Source organism: Coenobita brevimanus, chromosome 55, assembly GCF_032717465.1.
Source record: "Coenobita brevimanus isolate Jiangsu-jjx chromosome 55, ASM3271746v2, whole genome shotgun sequence".
Lineage (NCBI taxonomy): Eukaryota > Metazoa > Arthropoda > Malacostraca > Decapoda > Coenobitidae > Coenobita > Coenobita brevimanus.
The window spans coordinates 7235616-7244791 of NC_137008.1; positions in this window are offsets into that span (position 1 = coordinate 7235616).

The window sequence follows — 9176 nt, forward strand, 5'->3', positions numbered from 1 at the left end:
TTATAGGAAATTAATAGATTTTTTTTTTCGGTAGGTTACGATGAAGGGACTTATGCTATGGATTCTCCTATACATAGTAAGGGTATATGCGCACCTAGACCCCAAGCATATAGTACGACAAGGATGCCTCATAGCTCCAACGGCCACGACTACAATCGTCAAGGACGTCATGAGTACTGAAATAAGTCTAGATTACTTGTATGACTTACCTACTTATATAGAAAGACTTGCGACGCCGATGCGAACTCTGGACTTCAAGATAGGGAATTATGTTTCACAATCACATATCACCAAGGAAGTGGATGAAATGGTGAAGTTAGCGAAATGGAAACTAGAACAGGCGAAGTCAACTATGCTCGTCATGATCCAAGATCTCCCATCTTATGGAACAGAGGTGCTGAGCGACAGGAACAACATCACACGTACTCGCCAAAAGCGCGGTTTGTTCGATCTGGGCGGCGCAATTCTTGGGAACATCTTTGGATTGGCTACAGAGGATGACCTTAAAGAAATAAACAAAAATTTAATAAGATAGCTCAGGTACTAACATACCAAGATAAATTCATCACAGGACAGAACTCAGCAATGAAAACAATTGTGAAAAATCTGAAACAAGCAGAAAACGTAGCTCTCGAGAGTATAGATAAAATAAATGACTTAGAGGGTAACGTTACCCTTTTCCAGCACTTCTCCATCATCACAGAACATATTGACACGATTCTACTACAATTAGAGAACACTAGAGATCATTTCAGGGCACTTATGCAAGGAATTTCGAATGCTGGTGATGGCAAGATCACAAATGACTTACTCCCAGTTCATGAGCTACACGTCAGATAGTTAGTCAAGGCATACATAAACATAAATTGAAGCCATTGTTCCGCAGTAGGGAATTTATGCTATATTACCCGTACTTGGAAGCAACACTAACACCAACATCAGTGATAGTTCATGTACCATTCATCACGGAAGACCTGTTCACAGTATACCAAATACACCCCTTCCCCTATAGAAACAACAACACTTTAGTCATCATCAACATCAACACAGACACCGAACTCATCATGGTCTCCAAGAGACGAGACACTGTCACTTTCGCAAGTGAGTCAACGATTGAGCGAAAGTGCCGCACATCCTTACATGCTGTTCATCTTTGTCCTGCGTACATTTTCACGTTTCAGCCTACTGATACGGTCCCTTGTGAAATGGCTATCATCAGCAATAACAATATTCATCATCATTGCAACTTCACTTTTGCTCCAGATAAACTTGTACACCATCAACGCATTGGACACTCGCAGTTTTTTTATTTCCCTCATAACACATCAGTTTACATAGTCTGTCCAGATATACCACCATCTCATACATCAGCCTCAGGATTATACATAGCACCAGACTACTGTGCGGTATTTACACCATCCATGTCTACTTTTTCCACCATCAATCACTACGCCATTATCAACCATACACACAAACATTTCCACCCACTGCCTGATATGGACTTAAACATGAGCACAAGTATTAAGCTGACTTCACCTAAGTTTGAAACTATGCAGCTGATCAATGAAACAATGAAGCCCTGGGAAGATTTGAGTTTGAGTATGTTCAACCCATATTATGTGTATAGCCAAGCACCTTCTGTCTTCATAATTATCTGCATTCTGGTTGCAGTATTGCTGTTGGCCATGCACAGAATGCATGCAAGAATTGCTAATTTGGAGTCATTGTTTAGTGGGGGGAGAGTTAACATCACAGTTAACCACCCTGAATGAAGTGTATGTATTTTGTATATAGTATTAATTATATATATATAAAAAAAAAAAATAATAATAATAATAATAATAATAATAACACAAAGAAGAATGACCCATATATGGCAGACCAGTACCATTATCTTTAAATGAAATATTAGTAACTCTTACAATAATCTTAATTTTAAACTATTTTTATTCTTGCATGTATGCATTTCACTATAATAACCCAAGTACATACTGTATTACAGTTAAATAATTTACTTTAATGCATTTATTCCAATATGTATTCAACTTATTTAAAATGTAATATTACTGAATAATCACTATTTACTATGAATAATATATGTATACAATATTCATACAATTATGTTACTTTACAATATTATGTATTTCACTTAATTAGCTTATAAGTTCATTATAATGTGTATGTAGTATGTATTAATATATATTAACTATTAAATGTCGATGGTACGTCATTTTCGCGCGGCCGAGCAAATATAGGACTACATAATAGATAGATAGATAAATAGATAGATAGAGAGACAGATAGAAGCAGGAAGTCAAATGATGAGAAGGTGTTGTGTTTTAGAAGCGAGCAGCGCTAAACGCTTACACGGGGAAAGCTGACGACAGCGGCCAGTAAGGAGATGATTCAGTTAGCTGTCAGCAGTCCTCTCGTGAGAAAGATCTAGTCCACCCACGAGGAACACATGTGACACACCCCTGCTATACCAGAATTTAGGAAAGAGAGCTCAGACCTAGATTAGCCACCGAACAGGCTAGACAGAAGGAGACAAGCGACCCTAGAGAGAGGTCGAGACGGAGATTAGCTTGAGAACAGAGAGAGAGAGAGAGATAGCGAGACAGGGAGGTAGCTACCCAGGACTTATACTATTATACCTGTTTAATATTTCCAAGACAAATAAAAATAGTCCCATACTATTCTTTACCTCTCCCGTCACTACATGACATCTGGTGGGGAAACTACTACAAGATATAAAAGCCGCTCGACCACAAGTCTAAAATATACTTCTCTACAATTAACTACAAAGTCTTTATGACAATTTCACTGTTTTCATCTCATTTGGCCCAAACTTGGTGGAATGATTGGACGTTAGCAAAGGATGAAATGATTCATTTTTATCTATTTTTGAACATTTGAACGAAGATAATTTTCACAAGAGAAAGTCAGCGTTTCGGCCATAAAAAAAAAAAAAAAATTGTATTTGGCTTGAACCAAACTTGGTAGTAGAATTTACGTTCGGGAAAAAATGAAGCATTTGTAGTTTCATTTATTTATTTATTTTTTTTTTAAGATCAGTTTTACAGGTAATGTCAGCTTCAATACTTTTGTGCCAGTGTGTAAAAAAATTTTGTGTAAGGGCTTGAGGGTCATGCAGGGATGAAGTATTTCAGTTTTGAGAACAGTAAATTACGGTAAACGCCAAGGCCACAGGGTTATGTCAAATAATCTTTGTTTGTTTATAAGACGTGAGTGTTCAACTCTATGATTATTCCTTCTTGTTATCAATTCAAGACGATTTTATTCAGTATGGAGGAGTCTTTTGGAACGGGAATAGTTACGCCACGGCATTCATTAACCCTTCATTTTTACGACGATCTGCTTTATTAAATAACGTTCAATAATCTTCATAATTTTCTGAAATAAAGACTTTTAGAAAACAGTGCGACAAATACTATCTATCTATCTATATACCTAGGCTGCTTCCCCCAAGGAAAGAGAGGTAGCCGAGACAGGACGACACACTCCCCATTTACTCATCCATTCAAACACATTCATTCGCATCTTAGCCCCAAAGGGGAGAACGGACACGTCCTCACCGCACCACACCGCACAAGGGTCAACTGCGCAATGCAATCAGTGACATCCGCAGCAGGGCCCGACAGCAGAGCTGGTTTACCCCTGCCACATCATAACGGACCCATCCTCTTACCCGCACCTGACCTGACTAGCTGATCAGACCAAATGCGGGAGAATATCCCCTCAAGGCTGCGTCATCACTTATTCATTCACAATTTCTCTCCATTTATTTCTGTCACGCACAGCCACTCTTCCTTGCTCAAAAGACATCCCTCTCGCATCCAGCGCTCTCTTCACACTGTCCATCCATCCTATTCATGGTCTTCCTCTCAGCCTTACACCTTTCACATCAGCTTTAGTTATCTTATTCACCAATCGCTCATTATCCATTCTCTCCATATGCCCAGACCATTGCAACACCCTCTGCTCATCTCTACCAGCCATCTACCGAACAACTCCAGTTCTCCTTCGCACTTCATCATTTCGCACTCGATCCATACGCGTCTCTCCACACATACTCCTCAGACACCTCATCTCCATTACATTCACACATTTCCTCTCTGCTACACCCATATTCCATGTTTCAGCCCCATATAACGCAGTCGGTACCACAACACCCTCATACAGCCTTCTCTTTACATCCATTCTAAGCGAACGACATCTAAACACTTTTTTCATTCCCCCCAGCACCTTTCCTACTTCATTCATTCTAAACTTCACTTCTGCATCTATTCTTCCATCAACAGCAACATGTGACCCTAGATTTTTAAAACACTCTACCTCCTCAAGCAACTCGCCATTCAAAACTATATTCATTCCCCTACCATCTACCAACCTCGTACACTTCATCACTTTACTCTTATTCTCATTTACTTTCAATTTCCTCCTTTCACACACCCTTCCACACTCCTCTACCAACTGTCTCAATCTCTCCTCTGAATCAGCCACCAGTGCAGTATCATCTGCAAACAGCATTTGATATTATGTATGAAGATGTATATAATTGTCATTATGGTGTAATATTTAAATGAGCATAAGGGCACTGAAAAGATTACAGTTAAGATTATGGTGTAGCTGTTAGCCAAAAAACACTTCATATTATTAGGTCATATGTAGGAATGGAGTTGCATGTCCTTTGGCTGTCCCGACCTTGTTTCTATGGTTTTCGACACTGCATCATTTATAAATTTTCATGCGTTTTATAAAATGTGTTTTTCATAATAGTACTTACTTCAAGCCGTAGCTGTCAGCGACCATCCTTCACTTACATTTTATCACTCTTCTTTCCACTTCAGGTGGCTCTACACTGGGAGACAAGTCTCATGGTTTCCTGTAACCCAGGAAACCATCTACAGCGCTGGGTGGTAACCAAATAACTAGATCACGGGGTGAAGTGGAGCCTACCATGGTGCCCATGTTGACTGGGTGGAGACGCAAATGCGGCGTCCATCCGGGAATCAAACCTTCACGCTCCCCCGCGCCTTGCATTGGCAAGGCGCTGTCAACCTCAAGGGAACATCGCTTCTTTGCATGGGATGACCCTGCAAGGGCGGTTGTTTACATATGGTTGATAGATCAGTTCAGCCGGACAGCCAATGACTGATCAACAGCACCATCACCAACAGCAACTTATGTAAAACAGGCTGGACACAAATTGCTATTCGACTCACACTCCATTCTCGCTGAATAAATTTTCTGTCTCTCATGCAACTGTGCAGCAGTAACCTATCGCTGTTGCTCATACACAAGGCAGTTCCTCTGAACTCTCCTTGCATGTCTTTTTTTAAATTAAGTTTACCATGTAGCATCCTTCTAACCGCATATTTCACGTCATCTCTTTCGAGCTCTGTGATGCAGCTCATTGAATAACAGCTCTGGAGCAATCTTTATTCTTTTGTGTTTTCCGCTGTCAAAGATCTCCCATTTCGAAGCTGCAATATGCTGAGATATACTGAACTGAACGGATAGTGATTCTGGATATCTTTTTTGATTTTACGTGGTAGGATGGTTTTCCAAGCCTTCTGTCAATTGTTCATTCTGTATGTATATTAGTATATATATATATATATATATATATATATATATATATATATATATATATATATATATATATATATATATATATATATACCTAGGCTGCTTCCCCCAAGGAAAGGGATGTAGCCGAGACAGGACGACACACTCCCCATTTACTCATCCATTCAAGCACATTCATTTCGCATCTTAGCCCCAAAGGGAGAGAGAGAGAGAGAGAGAGAGAGAGAGAGAGAGAGAGAGAGAGAGAGAGAGAGAGAGAGAGAGAGAGAGAGAGAGAGAGAGATTATAGATACTCAGGGGTAAAAAGTCCATTATAACGTACATGATGATGGAGGCTAAAGAAATAAAAATGGTAAAGAAAAGGAATATCCGGACAGAGAGAAAAATTAATTGTTAGGAAGATAAAGTGAGGGAAAGAACAGTAAAAGAAACCATTTTATATGCAAGTCGATGAGGAAAGGCTGAAAAACGAGGGGGGAGCGACCTGTTGTAATGCAATGCTGCTCTGGAAAGAACGGAGTGGAAAGCGAAGCAGAAGTGGAAGGGCCGAGGGAGAATCGAATGGATGAAAGTAGGTGATTGTAAGACGCTGGATACTGCACGGGGCTTTTGGTGAACAACAACAGAATTTCAGCTTAGAAAGCTAGTAATGAATTTGAGGAAGCTGTAGACCCAAAAGGACAGTGAGACCTTAGAATAACTGCCACGTATTATCCAATTCATTTTATATTTTCCTGATATCACAGTTTCAGTTTCGGTTTTTTTTTTCGTGTCCGACTCCGGGCAAAGGCTTCAGGGCCTATTTCTTGGGGGCAGTGACCTATTCCAAGGCTCAGTAGTCCTCCTACACCTCCACATATCACCACTTCGGCGCTAACACCCACCATCCATATTGAATACAAGCTAGGGCTGTCTCATACAAGACTGGTGTATTGGTATTAGCGGAGGTATTTTTGCGACATGTCGGCGGGTCATCTGGTAGATCAGGTACGTCTGCTTTTAGGAAATTCAAATCCGAAGGATGGAGGAGAGACGTAATAGTAAAAATGATGGAGAGATTTATAATAAACCTAAAAAAGGGATGATACAGTATTGTGACCGAAGTCATTGGTGAAGATGAATTCTGATTACTGGGGAAGGGAATGACTTCTGACAGTAAAGAGTACCGAGACGTAGAGACAGAAAGTGGGCCACGACGGAGGTAAGTGAACAGATACAGCAGCTTTTAAATAAGCCAATTTAAACTAGGGGAACCAAAATTCGTTACTTGTCAGATGTGGCAGTTTCGTTGCCACTCTGATGCTCATTTTAGAACCTTGGCCTGCTGTCTCGAGTCAACTTACATTTACAGGTCTAATAACATTTTTTCTTGCAGTTTATGTTTTCCTGTTTTAAAAAGGCTGCATTTTCAGTGCAAAAACTTAATATTTTGAAGGTAATGCAGGTTTAACTTTGCTTTTTTTTATAATGTGTTTTGCGGGGGAGAATGATTAGGCTATATACAATATCCCCTAAGCCACTTGTAGGGGGTGTTTGTCCCTCATCCGCCAGAACCTAAGCCCAAGACCGGAATAATTCTAACCCTTTCGTTCCAAGTGACTTTATTTTTTCTTATGTTTGCTCCTCCTGATATTTTTTATTCAGTTTAGAGATGGTTCTTAATCCAGAAGCAAGAAATTACCTTAAATAATCCATAAGTACCAGTGGTCGCTCTGAAGCTGAATGGAATCGCGTGCAGGTAACAAGTGTATATAAATGTAACACATCACTGCATTAAAGGATTAAGAAATAATAGAAAGAACCCGCTACGACCTTCAGTTTCAGCCATGAATTCAAAAGACTCAAATGCAGGACAAAGGAATCATCCATCTTAATTCTCTTTGACAGTTCGGCTTTTAGCCCGTTCCCTCCAATCACATAGTATGTGCAAAGTTCATTTCTGTCTTGTTCTTTGCCTGTCTCTTCCTTCCACCCAGAGTCTGGTCTGCCACTCCTTTACGCTAGTGTTCCATCTGTTAGCCCATCTACAGATGTTTTAACTAGACAAGACCATGTCTGTAGTGATCATGTCTCAAACTCTCGTTTATCTCCTTATCCAAGATACTCTAATTTTACACATTCACATGGTCATCATCATTATCATTATGCAAATGGAACGACAGATATTAAGGATGACGGACAGGAAAGCGTAATTGTACAATAATGAATTTATTGGCATCAAAACTTAAATGTATGGAACGTATTGAAGCGGGTAAGTTCTTTAATATTGAAAATTAAATTATTATATTTAGGCTAAAAGATAAAAAAGTGTTCCATTCCACTTGCGTGATATAATTCATGCGTTGAAATCATTAGTCTTCCTGTAGAAACTGTATAATATTATACACTACAATGGGCTTTGGACTCTCATACCAAAGAATGGCGGATGACATACTTGCCTCGATTTCTGTGCTCAGTTTGATGCCTTTTGGCTCTACCCTGTTGTATGTTGGTGATTTTTTAGAAAAAACACTTAAGCAACACCTGTTGTTCTCCAGTAAGATTTACAATAATGTGCATAGGTCCACTGCATCTTTAATATTTTCCAAGATGAACGAGTTTTTGAGTTTATTTGAGCACTTAATTTAGAAATGTGGTAGTGACTTTTTAAGGAACTCTACTTCGTAACATACATTAATTTTCCATTAACCTCCAGTCATTAGTAAGCTCATGACTTTGGGGGGAACAATAGAGTAAAGGTTCAGGCCACATAGCAAGGTGAATATACATTTCATTTTACCTAATTTTAACTATTTTGATGCAATGGTTAAGCGTAAGGCAAGGAAGAAGTGGTTCGATTCTGATAACAGTCAGTCAAAAGGAAAGTGAAATGCATGATGTACAGCATAGTGCCCCTGGAAACTCGCCGACATCCCCACCCGGACCCCATGGAGTAGCCGCATCTGAACCACGGGATGCCGTGCGACAACGGCATAAGTCAGCCTGGGCCGTGCGCACCTATAGCACCCAGCCGTCGCAATGTCGCCATAGCAGGAAGATGACACTACCTTCGGGGAGTGGGACCGCCAGATCAGATCGGGGTGGAGCTGCCTATCCAGCTCCAAACAGCGCCCCTCAGGAGTGTACCTGTAGCCACTCCCGCCTTCATCAGACTGCCGATTGCCGCTCCGAAGGTGCTGCCCCCGAGTCGGCCTATAGCCGCTCCTCCCTCTGGTAGAAGGAGACAGCCTGTGGCCGCTCCCGCCTTCTTCAAACGGCCGATTGCCGCTCCGAAGGTGCTGCCCCCGAGTTGGCCTATGGCCGCTCCTCCCTCTGGCAGAAGGAGATGGCCTGTGGCCGCTCCCGCCTTCGTCAGACAGCCGGTTGCCGCTCCAAAGGTGCTTGCGGCTCCGAAGGTGTCCAGAGGTGTACTGATTCCCCCACTCACGCCACGGCCACTAGCCGGGCCTTAGCGCCTCATAGTTGCACCCTTGGGCAGCCACGGCCGATTGTCGGGCCCCACAGCCAGAGAGAGGTGTCGGTAGTGTCATCGCCCCAGTGTGAGAAGAGAGCCCAGACCTCCA